The 14,355-nt window shown below is 32.7% G+C and overlaps 1 protein-coding gene across 1 annotated transcript in view; it reads right to left on the bottom strand.

Annotated features, from left to right (window-relative positions):
• The window catches only part of LOC132919647 (protein TANC2), a 184,670-nt gene that overhangs the window by 55,730 nt on the left and 114,585 nt on the right, over positions 1–14,355 (bottom strand).

The raw sequence follows: 14,355 nt of genomic DNA, 5'->3' as shown, positions 1-14,355 counted from the left end.
ACGCTTCGCTTGGAAACCCAAAGCTCGCGTTTTGTGTATAGAACCGTGTAAATACGACGCGACGATAACGTGCGGGCACGTAATGCGCGTAGGTCATCAAACGCTAATGGACCACGACAGCAGTCGGCCCCAAACGAACGTGCCTCGAGTTTCATTCCGGGCGCCAAATTTGCTCAGTCGACGAAAGACGAACAAATACGACGGCTTTGCAAACATCAACATGAACCATTTAAATATTTATCTGGGCACGACGTACATTATTATTATAATAGGTATATAACAATAACACGTTTCGCAATATTTTTTGTTTACGATTATAATTTCGTACACGGACGGGCGGACGGGCGCGCGAACACGTATCATTACTGTAATCGTAATTAATAACATCTTTCCCGGGCACACACACCACCCTCAGAGCAGATGTATACAATACCAATAAAATAACTTAAAATAACATATTATAATAACGTCCGATATTACTAGAACTATATGTATACTCGTACGTATAACTCGTATGTAGTGCAAACGCTTTTAAACGCCACCCAATTTCATTTATGTCGCATTCGTCTATTCGAACTATCTTACAATATAACGACAATAATACAGTGTTGAGTCTTGGGTATAACATATCATGCTGTGTGTACCTGACGAGATGTTCGGCCAAAAGTCGTCATCTTCCCGGTCGCCGTGCTGGTCGTGTCCCGGCATGGCTCCGGCGGTGTCCTGCAAACGTGATCATTATAATGGTGTATCGCTTATATTATAATAATAATATACAATACATACACGACGACGACGACAACGAGGAGTATCATTGATCACCCATACAAGATAAATCGCCGCGAAGACTACCGTGTCTCCCCGTTATTGTCTATTGTACATAACATGACGTACATTTCATGATAACAATAAACAATACTACGCACATAGTGTATAATATATGTCGTTTTAACGCGAAAAACGAAGGTAGCGGCAGCGTTTTTTTTAGTTTCGACACGGCGCCACAATAATACAGGATACATGATGTTATAATATATGTATCTACTACGGATACATACGACGGCGGAAAGCAAGTGCTAGAGATAAGTTTTGACGGTTATACGGTCTTCCGGTCGGGAGGCGCATATTGAGTTTCTCTCCGCCTAGTGTTCGACACATGTACACTGCACCACCTACGAGATGGTAACACACGCAGATACGCCGAGACATATGCCCGCACTCGGATGACAGTGGCGCGCAGTACTACGTTTCTACGATTATTATATTATTCAATGACGCGTTGTATTACGTATGTACAACGACTGGACGACAGTTATTACGGGTTGGTTTCAAATTCGGTGTTTTTCATACTATCGTCCGGCAAAAACAGGGTCGATGACGTTATTTTTGGGACAATCGACACTACGATAATGGGGTAGGGTGACATTGACTATAACAGCTACTAATTCAAAATATGTATATCCTGCAGATACCTATATTTTGACCAGTTACCAACTATTTACAACGGTAAGTATAATAAGATATATCTACACGTACCTTATAGATACCATCTAAGTTATTTTATTTTTAACTGCGAGTGGGTCATTGGTGGTAACGTGTATAGGAATTTTAAAGGGCGAGTGCTAAAAACGAATTTTTGACGCATATAAACATTATAAACAATATCATATCGCCTGGTCAATGCGTCAATGAGCTTAAAATATGCGCACTGTATGGCAACTGAAAAGCACACAGATTTCGGAATATTACAATGACAGAGACTACGTAAATAATAGTATATTTCGTGAAAACAAAAGCGCGCCGGTGAAATTACTAGACGATATTCATTCCTCTTTTTATGGGCGTGTGTTGTGTTTTAATACTTATACGGTAGACAGGTACCTAGTAGAAGACCGTTTCGAATTGCAACGATTACTACGGTAATGAAGAAAAACAGAGGTAAAAAAAAAAAATTACTACTGCGCCAGCTGCACCATTCGACCATACCAAATCAAGAAGTCACTACCAGTCTGACTGTACGAAGAACCGTATAGTATAAACTACTCACCACTGTATAGCCTCGGGCCTGCCCATCCGTTTCGATTTTTAAAAAAGATTGCAATTTTTTTTCTTTCTATTATCTTATGCTTCCGTCGTTAAGACAAAAGACGATTCTCAGCTACGGTTAATTTACGACTGCGTGGTAGGCGTATGCGTGTTTAACAGCTGAAGATATCGCGAGAGCGAATAAATAGCGTAAAACAACATTTTAATTCCGTCGTCAACGAGTTGTAGACTAGACGACTCCGAAAAAATACGATATAATATTATATTGTTATTAAAATAAAATACAAACGGTAGCAGTCCTTCATAAATACGTATACGAACAAGTTTGTCATAAGATACGCACGACCACGTCAAATCGACAGTAATCTGCAATTTGCACCTTGGGTGTAACCGGTAATTATGTATAATACACTACGATATTCGACAATCGGGAAACCGGATCGAAAACCGATACGACGATCAATCGTATACACTTGAAGCATAATGTCTGTTAAAGCCACTCGAAAAACATCAATTTAAACTTTTAACACTTCAGAATTACGGTAAATCGCAGTTCGCTCGACCAAAGATACCGCACTTTCGCAATTCATTACAAGCTTATGAAGACCTCTTTACCTACAACAAACAGTTATCGAGTGTACTTGAAACACTTAGGAACAAAAAATATTAGTTCACACGTTATTCGGGGCGACTAATCGTTTTTGAAAACCTTTAACTATATAACCTATACCTATAACTATAGCACTGGTTTGATATGTATTATAATGATATTGCATAATAATCGACATCGAGAAGCATTCATTTGCCACCCGGCGTTAACTTATTCGAAGCCAGCATCCGACACTATAGTTGCAATTTAGCAGTTTAAAGAATTGCTATCGCAGATCGAAATTAGTAAAAAATGTAATTCGTCTGCAACACAATAAGCGGCGTGCGTCATACAGCACGGATACCACCAACTGCAGCAGGTCCCGGCGAACCCCTGGACTGGGAGCCGGTTTTGGGAACCACCCCATTCGATCGTGTGTGATTTACTACGACCCTCCAACTGCATATTAATATATAATGCGATTTCCCCCTCACCCATTGTCCACACACACTACAATATTGATCCCGGGCAAAAAAAAAATCAGGTCCCTTCTTTTTTATTTTACATTAAATATAATGCGACTATAGTGCACCTGCAGTACAACGCACTGGGGAAAGCCTTTCACTTTTCGGCTATTGACGGGCGTCGAATGGGCCACGTCATATTATTTCCGTCACCGTGAAGAAGGGTAAACGAGCGATGTGAACGAACGCTATTATTCGCTCGGAAATTCTAAAACCGCTGGGACACTGCGGTACGAAGCGCTGCGCGTAAAATCGGATCGGCGCGGCATATACCAATAATAAAAATTTGTGTTAAAACATTATCGTCGCTTAAGTAAGTTGACGGACGGCCGGTTGAGACCCGTGGGCGACACTTAATATATTATTATACTATAATATTTTAATATGTAATAATTTATAATAATAATATACACGTTATGTCGTAAACGAATGAAAGTCCGGAGCGCGCGTGTCCTCGCCACACCTCTAAACGGTCCGTGACTCACTCACACTATGCGCCAGTGACAAAATAAGACATGACGTATCTCATAAAATGCGGTACCTATCGTACAGACCAAAGAGACAGAGCAAGTATGATGACTGTATGAGTCCCCTAAAAAAAACTTAACCGGAATTATGGCGTTACCAACAAGATAATGATCACCAACAGAAAAATCGTGGACGAACTTTATGTAGCTTGATAACAGAAAATTTATTTTTTTTTTTTTTTTTTGACAATGAATTAAAAATATATTTAAAAAAATAGTTTTCATTAATTGTAATTTTATGTTTTGAATTTGTTTACACTTTCTTGGGATGTACATTTAAAATTTTAAGGGCCCCGAAAATTTTCTGAACTTCTAGAGTGGTCTTTAAAAATATTAATTGGTAACCCTGCCCTACGATATTATAAACTCATTTCATACTCGCGTGCGATGAAACAATGATACTCGTGATAGTCGTTATCCACTCGTCGCAAATAGTAAAATGTTAAATAGTACAAATTGCTGGTACCTACCGTAAATGTTCAGCGGTAGCGACGACGATGACACTCGAGTGCGCGATTACGAACTTTACGAGGCGATGCCGAACACGAAAAACTCGAGAGACAAGTAGTTTTTACTCGCACTGCGGGCGGCTACGATCACGTGTTTAACCGCTAAAATCCGAACGACGTTGGACGGCGAATTCAGTTATAATTTAAAAGCAAAATAAAAAAAACGGTTTGTAAACCACTGACCGCCGCGACTATGACGACGCGGGCGCACGAGATTTCGAAAAGAAAAATTTAATTTAAAAAAAAACGTATAACGAACGCGACGACGAGACGAGAGAACGCACGCGCACACGGTACGACGCTCAAACGGTCGCTGTGCAACAGACACGCACTGAACGCACACTGATTGCGCGCGCACGCACACACTCTCGCGCAACCACACCACACGCGCACACTACTTCAGCGCTTCCGACGGCCCAACCTGTTGACCCCGCGCCGACGAGTCGCAACACAACAACAATAATAATATTATTATTATCTCGTTCGGTTCGGTTTTTTCGCCGTTTTCCGACACGAACGTTTTGTGGACCAATACACACGGTAATAATAATATTATAATGAACGCGTTGTGAACGGTCCGTATCGACGTAAACATATTAACCGTCTGCGTCCTGTTGTATTTTACATGGCACCTGCACGTTTAACCATTCGAGCGCCTGTTACGCGATTAATAACAATGATAATTATTATTATAATATTGTAATTATTATTTTAACGTCAACGCGTTATTATCGTTGGCGTTAGAAAATTCGCTTTAAAAATAAACACTGCACCAATAATATTGTTATTTTCGACTTTTTCCAGTGTTGTTGTACATTCGTGTATACCAAGTGGACCGCGCGTGAACCGTACAAAGTTTGTTGTACTTATTAGTTATTACGACATTTAAACATTTTAGGTGCGTTTATACTGTCACGCGTCTTCGACAAAAACAAAAACACGAAAGATAATGAATAATGATATTAATATTGTGACGATTGCAACGAAATAATGTGGGTATGGTGCCCCTTTTATAGTATAACATCGACATCATTATTTTTACCTACGACGCATTCGTCATACGACTCATATTATGATATTGTTCAGACTGAACCTATAGAGGTCTCCTATAAGAACTCGTAATCGATTTGCTCAATAATCTTTCCGAACAATCTATGCGACTACGCGTGTTTTACGACGAAAATATTGATTGGTAAACTGCTGCGGATAACGATGTCGTGCAACGAACAAAACATTATTAAAATAACGCCACACCGTATGTGTTGTCTCCGTCTAACACACGTACAGTATAATAAATTAACAAATTTGCATTCAATAAAACCAATTTTGTGTTGTTAGCTTAAGGATTAGAGTGAATTGACTTATGATCAAACTTAAAGGTAGAAATATTATCTATGAACTCTTTTTGGTGGTATACGTTATTTTAATTTTCAATCGAGTTATGAGAATTCTATTACTATAATAATTATAAAAATCTATTTATATTAAATATTTCAATTGGCTCTAATAATATTTGCCAACAACACAAAATTGGCTCTGCTAAATGCAAATTTACCATCGTGTTGTACGTAGGGATGACAAGATTGCTGAGAACAGAATTAAAACACCTATTGACTTAAAATTATGATTTTATTCATGATTTCAATTGAAAACACCTTTTGTAGTGAAAAGTAAAAACACTCATTGTGTGCTAACTACTTTGCTTTAATTTGTTTTCCCGTGAAATATATTCAGCCGAGTTCGATTTATTCAAGAAACTAATTTCCCACGACCGTTGAGAAATTGACGAGAAGAGTACTCGGGCACTGAAAGGACCACACAGTCCACATCCATGTTTTATAATCGCCGTAATTAATGTGTCAATTAAAAGTATTAAGCATGCTTCTTGTCGGGGTGTCTGAAAATGCTCAACGGACGTTCATAACATTTTAATGTGAATTTATGACGTTTATTTCGGGACCATTTGAACGATGTGGGGAGTGTATGCGGAGAATTGTGTTTTTCGTGAAACGAAATTTAATTTTATCTATTAGTGTTTCGACTATGTCTGTTATTATACTTATTACACATTCCACGGAGGACTTTGCCCGTTCGTCCGCTGTCGTGTACCAAAAAGACATTAGGACGAAAACGAGACTCCAGAAAGGTTGCACTTAAAACGTGCGTTTTATAATTACACATCATGACCTCTGCAATACTGGTCTACCATTCATTATATGCACCAGCCTACGACTCGATCGGCTATCCAAAATGCACTATTATTATTATGATTATTATATTCCACGCCGTACGATTATTACCCACTCGTGAAAAATTATGTCCGTGTGAAAGACACGAATATATTTAATTTGATTATGGCAGACGGGCAGTGATCTCTCTCCATTTTGATTAATCGTCCGGGCACACAAATAACTAATGAGAAATAACACCGTGCAGGAGTAACATAATATCCTGAAACCGCTTGGAATAATATTACGATATTTTTTCAATCTGTTTAATCATTTTTAACAAATTCATTGTGTATCATTTATCACTTTATCAGGTAATTTGTTTCCGGTGTACTACCTTGTTAACAAAATCATAAAAGTAATGTGTTTGAAATGCGAGCACGTAACTATATATACCATTTAATGTTTATCATTTAATGAGTTAATTAATATAATATTCAAACTGTTATTAGATAAAGCATTATACTAAACATTTAGAAAATAAATAAATGTATTGCAATCAATAATCATATAACAAATATTAAATACAATATAATATAAGCTTACACTAAAGTTATACATACAAACAGTACTTCAGTTCATAAAATAAAATCACCACAGTACCTATCTAATATTCATTTTCACCGTTAAAAAAATGAAGAAGTTCAAATTATTATAATTCTTTATAAGATATAAAGGTATAAGTACGCCGGTTTATACCTATACTAACGCTATCGCGTATGATACTCATGCGAATGTATTGTTTAATATTCTGTGGTTTTTACTTTTTACGATTAGAATGTTAGAAATATAACGTGATGCTATGTGTCGTGTATTTTCGTGTGTTATATTCGTATATACTGAAATCATTATAACTGTAAATAAATAATAATATACTACTCTCATAGTTTCATGTTTTTTTAGGAAATTCAAATAATAACGTAAATCACAATAAATTATATTATTGTCAATAATATAGCTACAGTAAAACAGTAAACGAATAACGCTATTCGATATATACTTAACCGCGGGCCTATACGTTTATAAAACAACTTTAAATATTAAAAAACACCATTTTTATTTTTTTGGTAATAAACCAATAACAATAATTATCAATATAATTAAATAGATGATTGAAATTTATTGAAAATCGGGTAATTGTCCAAAATAATAAATAATTGCATCGTTCTAATGCTGATATAAAAAAATGAATAAATTCCTATACGAGTATAAAAGTTAGATATAACGTAGGTAAGTTCCTACTCCTACATAGTATTAAATATTAATTCAAGTTCCTATACTTTTAATACAATTAATAAGTAATAATAGTGACTAAGTGAGGCCTTCTTAGAAATAAACATTGACAGTAGCATAAATTGTATGTTATTCTTATGACATGATTATTTGAAATTTGTATTTATTATTAAATATTATGTAATATTGGAATAAATTCTATATTTTTACAGTACTTTTTTAATTATTTAATTTAGTTTAATACAATATTGTTAATACGTAATATTTTCCTACGTAGTTAGATAAAAATTATTAATTGACAGTGGATTTTTTGGTGGACAGCAATGGGTAATTTTAGCACTTAACAAAGTTATTGTAATTCACAAAAAACAAAAAAATTTTTACCACCCAGCTATACACAAGTTTTATCATTCCTAATTAGTAATTATGGATGATTATGAAGAAAATTTGTTTTTTAACTTATGATATTGCTTATAACTTGAGGTTTATAGGAAATTCTATAAATACGTTTCATACAATATTTGTCTAATTTTATTTTATTTTTATTTTTATACTCGTATATGAACTTACACATTCGTGTAAGAACTTTAAACTTGCCAATCCCCCAAAAAATAAATTACATTGTATGTGTAACATTAGCATACTACATGTTTACTATACATATACATGAAACACGTATTACGTATTATTAATATCAGCCTGCGCGAGTTTTATTTGGCTAATGATACCTACGAGTCGCAATAAATTAACTGATACAAATCTCGAAAAGAAAAGAAAGAAAGGAAAAAAACCGTAAACGAGAATAAAATCGTGAAAATGTGATAAAAACCGCAGATGAAGTAGTTATGCGTACGTACTAGCGGGCGGCGTATGATAATATAATATTATATCAGCTATCAGTGATAAAAAAAAGCATAATATAATAATATCTGCGTGTCAACTGCAGCCAGCGCTTGATATGAACGTTCGACACGCCATGTGGTGTTTTATCCACGGGCGCGGTCAAATAAATTGGATCGTATTTATAGTTTTCGTTCGATTATTCTATATAAAAGCATTTACTACTCATAAAATGAGCACATTAATAATTAATGTACTACTTAATCGCGATCGTTCGCAGGATTTGCGGAGAGCAAGCACGAAATCAACAATCGTCCTGTGAAAATATAAGTATAGCTTTACATTATACAATGTATACCCGTATGGTATCTTTGAGGCTCCTTCTCTAGAATTCCTTTAAAATTTAAAAATGCTGCTTTCAGTGTTTTGTAAACATATTACGCAAGGCGTAACCATATTATTATATTAAAAACATGTAATTTGTGTAAAGGTTATTCTGAAAGTAAAATATTATTTATCTAGCATACCAAACTTATAAAGAACCATAGTTAAATCACTCCCAAGAGTCAGGACACAGATAATACATTTTCAGCAAACCACCCATTCATAGCAAAATTGTGATTACGATTTTGTTATTATCGTATAAATTTGCTATGGTTCGATCAAAAAAAGTCGCTCCGTGACATTTTGTTTTCTTATTTCTTACCTACTAACCGTTAACCGGTTTCTGACGTAACTCTTCAACGATCACACAAACAAGTACTAAAAAATCATAATGTAATGGTTCATACGAGTCCATAAGTCTGCTTATAATATTAAATTATAAAATATAAGACCACGTAAGACTAAATTAGTTTTTTCTAAACCGCAGAAAAGGCGATTTCGACTAATATTATATACTCATATATACGACCATATCCATTATCAACATTAGACGTAATAATTTTATATTCCTGTTGCTCAAAATAAATGATAAAAATATAATAAATTTCGTTTCCACATTTTTTTTTTAAGTTTCCCACGACTTCAGTTGTTCAGTCATAAAATTATGAAAAAAAACATACCAAAATTCAAACGTGGTAAACCGGTAACCATAATAATATAATAATAGGCAGTGGACAGCGGTTATTATATATTTATATATTATATACTCGACATGTATACTGCAGCTAGTTTATTTGTACTTTGATAGTTTGATATTATTCAGGTTGCCGAAATGGGCCTATATTATTATGAATACTACTTAATATATCGCAATATTATTTAAATTATTATTATTATAGTTTTCATTTGTGGCAAATTAATTTCCAAAACTTGTTGAAAATATTGTTACGTGCGTCGCTTTATTGGAAATGTGGAATTTAGTCGTGTTTATACGCACGTATAATATAATATTATATTATAAATATTAACCTACGCGACTCGAGTGACCGGATGTTATTGGGCGGGTACGGTTCGGAAATGTTTGAAACTAAACTAATAATAATATAATAATAATACAATATACACTTCATATACGATATATCTCGTATTATTATTATTAAGCATTGTTTACGCCTATTTTTACAATAGCGTTTAAAAGTCATTCGGCGTTCACGTGTAATATATTATTTTAAAAACGTACAGGTAATTTGAAATCATTAATTTACCAACACGGGCATGCGATTAGGTTACGACGTAACATACATTTTTGGTGTTGATGAAAGGGATAAACGCAAGAACCGTGATTTACGCGTATAGGCAATGGACGGACAGACGGTATTTATATGTCATAGCCGTTTAATATCATTACGATAGTTTCCTTCCGTAGTTAGCGAGTACTGCTGGTAATAAACCTTTAAATTATAAATTAAATAACAACCAACAACTGCGCTCATTACTACCACAAATCACAATGTATATAAAAACTATCGCTTATCAGCCGATGAGTGTAATAATTATATCAATGACTAAATGATAATATGATAATATGGTACATAATAGATAAGGTAGATTATAGGTTATAGGTAATGGTAGATATCTATCTACCTTAATATTTTAAGGAGTGTGGTCATAGTACTGGAGCAGTATGGTGTTATATTTAGGTTTAGTATAAAAGCTAGGTTTTCTATATAACCTAACCTAACCTAAGGTGCTGCTTCAATAGAATTATTAAAATTACACCCTATATTGTTATAGTCAAGAACAAAAATAATCTATATGGATCATAATAGCTATCCAATAATAAATGGAATATAATTAGTACATAGTGAATAGTGATTTTGTAATACTTATGGAAAATAGTAGGTATTTTACATTCTACAATTTTATTTAATGTATTGAATTAGCCTCTAACCCACGTTATGTTTTCACAACTATAGTGGGTGTTATGATGAATTTATAATATGAATTTATATAATTTAATTGTAATTAAATTAGTAGTAACTGGTAAGCAACTCGTTAGGCAGTGTACACTGCACAGAAACAACAAAATTAAAACAAAACGCGCGGTGTCGGTGTTTTTAAAAATAATTTAGATAGTCCCGAAAGTTGAAATTTTGTTTACTATTTACCATAATTTTGGACACCGCATAAAACCTACGTGACTATGTTTATCCCCTAACTCCATGTGTAGATTATACATTTAAGGGTTTGGAAAAACAACCAGTTAGATCCATTTTTTTCTTATCATGGAAATATATCATGGGAAAAATTATACATCAATTATTGGTGCATAAACATTTATTCGATTATTATCTATTGAATTATAACAGAAAAAAATGGATTTATCCTATTTTTTTGTTAGTGCAACAACCAGATAAATCCGTAAACTTAAACTTTTTTAGTTTTAAGATAAGAAATATAACTAAATGTTAAGTCGACAATATTCTTTATCAATTTATAATCAAATAAATAGTTAGAAAAATAACATTTAATAACAATTTTAAGCGTAGATTTATCAATTTATCATCATGAGAATAAAGCTTTTTATTAGCCCTGAAAAATTCCAAAAAATGAATTTATCGAATGGTTTTTCTAAGCCCTATTACGATAATAATTTTGAAGTTTCAAAATTTTACTACTACGTAGTACGTATGTTTATATGAAGTTTGGACTTGAATCATTTGAAACAAAAAGATTAGTTAGTATTCTTTATTATTGATGTACGGAGATGTATTAATTATAATTTATATCATAGAATAGAATCAAAAATCAAAATAACATTATAGTATATAATTATATATAACCAAATTACCCAATACGTTATAATAATGCTATATCGTTATTATTTCATCATATACGTTTCGTTTCCAGTGCGAAAACGCAAACGAGACATTAAAATAATTTTCTCTTTTCTATATGTAAACACAATAGCCGAAAGTATAGTAATATGTCTAGCACGCCTAAAATAGTAAAATCTGATGGTTTAATACGATTACGCACAATTTTAACGAGATCCGAATCAACATTGAATTAAAAATAATAATATAACCGATTAAAAATGTAATACATTTTATCATATAAATAAAACGAAACGTAAGCCGTGAGCCAAACGACGGGATAGATAGTCGAAATATTTCAATCAAAAACTTTATTTTTTGCTGGCGACTGGCCAGTCGGCGGTATGGTAGTAATGTGTATTATATATATATATATATATATACGTGTTGCGAGCAAAACCGAAACCCCAACGCGAACGTTTTATACTTTATACTGTCCACGCGTGCCGCTGGTTTATTAAATTCGAACGCGTACCACATATTATTATAATGTCTACGGCACAAACCGACAGTGGACATCATCGTTTCATATATTTTCCCGCGCGGAAGTCTCGTTAAATTTTATTACGATTTTAATACATGAAGCGGAGTACTCCTAGTGCACAATATGTTCATAATAATAATAATATTATATAATATAGGCATGTATTCAAATTTCGAGCATCTAAGGGATGGTCACGCGTCGCTATATATTAAACAAGGGGCCCGTGCAGTACTTAGTAATATAGTGGCTGTCAAAAAATATCTTCAAGGTGATTTTTATGATTGAATACTATTTCCATTTGTATAAAATATTCAAATTGTGATTTTTAAGTTTATTACTATAAAATAGATACTAAACGAACATATATTATTTTTAAATATACTTAAAGTTTTTATGCTATTTAAGTTTAGTACTGTCTTTATAGTAAAGTATTCGGAGAATTATAGTTTCTGAGGTATTCAACTTTTAGTGGTAAAAGGATAATATATAATATATAGTTTAACTATATAATAGATAGTTCATTTAATATTCGAATATATTTTATAAATAGTACAAACCTACGGGGGTTATTATGTTAATACTTTATATACAAAACTGAACAGATATATCTATATTCTATAGTTCAAGTATTTTGTTCGGACAATTTTTAAAAATTATTAATTTTTTATCATTTTCAAACCGATATGAAGGCAATAGTATATAAGTACAGTGCCTAGAGAGACATTAAAAACTTTAAAAAAAACTTGTTTGAATAGGTATTTGGATTTCAATTCATGCATCAATATTTTAACAAAAAAACATCTTTAAATAAAATGTGGGATATGTTTTAATTTGAAACACTAAAGTTTGTATGATATATATAGTAATTTTAATAATCATTTTCATTAAGCAATTTTATTATTTTATTTTAGTATAATATAATATACAATACTCTAATAATAATAAATACTTAATTATATTGAATATAAAGATTATTTATAAAATATAAATTCAAATTCAAATTTATTTTTATTTTCCTTTTTAATTGTATATACTTCTATAGTGACCCATCAAAAATATTTTGCGACCACATTTTGAATCGCGACCAATAGGTTGGGAAATACTGCAGGATAATATTTTAAACGACTTAAATCCTATTATCTTATTATATAAATATTGCATACTGTTTAAAAGTATTTAAAAATACAGACCTTTCGGTGTGCCTAAAAATTAAAAATTCGTGATTTTTGGTTGATCTCAAACTTTTTCAGTTAAAATACACTGTAATATAGGTATAGGTAATTTATATTGCATCGTTCCGCTCGAACTGCTCGAAGACCAGTACGGCTGTTTAAAACAATAAAACGTATATAACGTTTTTAATTAACAATAATAACAATAATTCCACTCGACTATCGAATTTAATATGTGTAGTGCTACTACAACTGAAGTATAATATTATTTTATACTAATTAGTAATTAATGTAAACGGCGGCGGCGGATATCCTGTTTCTCTTTCTGCCGTTTCACCGGTGAGCGACTCGACGTCTCGGACGTTTTCGACAATCAATCATTATCATTAAACTTACCCGCGGAGAGGCAATATCGTAGTTGAACAACAATTATATAGCTGTTGTATTGATTTCATAAAAATATATAAACGATTTTCAAGGAGCTTCCAAAAACAGTGTACCAATATTATTATTAGTTGCTATGCGTAAGATATCAAATGGTTAAAAAAAAAAAAAAAAACATTTCCAAGTCAAACGTCAGGATTCAGTAAAGATCTTGTCACGTGTAACTGAAACGTTTAATACCGATCACTTGGTCTTGTTTTTGTTTAACTTTTGTTCTAATTTATTTTTTATAAAAATTATATGCATTTTTAAAAAGCCGGGAGATAACACTAATAAAATATTACATAATAAATACCTAATAAGTAATAATAGTATTAATAACGATGAAACAACACGCTTCTTTTTGGATACCTTTGTAAACGTTTGCTATGAATAATTAAACTTCGATATAATATTTTATAACGATATCTCGAAACATATTATCGAAGTTTTAAATTCCTATTATTATAATATATATATAGTGTAAGTTATCACTTTACGTCATTACTCATTACTCATT

Source organism: Rhopalosiphum padi, chromosome 1, assembly GCF_020882245.1.
Source record: "Rhopalosiphum padi isolate XX-2018 chromosome 1, ASM2088224v1, whole genome shotgun sequence".
In the NCBI taxonomy this organism is placed as follows: Eukaryota; Metazoa; Arthropoda; class Insecta; order Hemiptera; family Aphididae; genus Rhopalosiphum; species Rhopalosiphum padi.
Note: the sequence above shows the minus strand (reverse complement) of the source record. Positions and strands in the feature narration are given on the sequence as shown.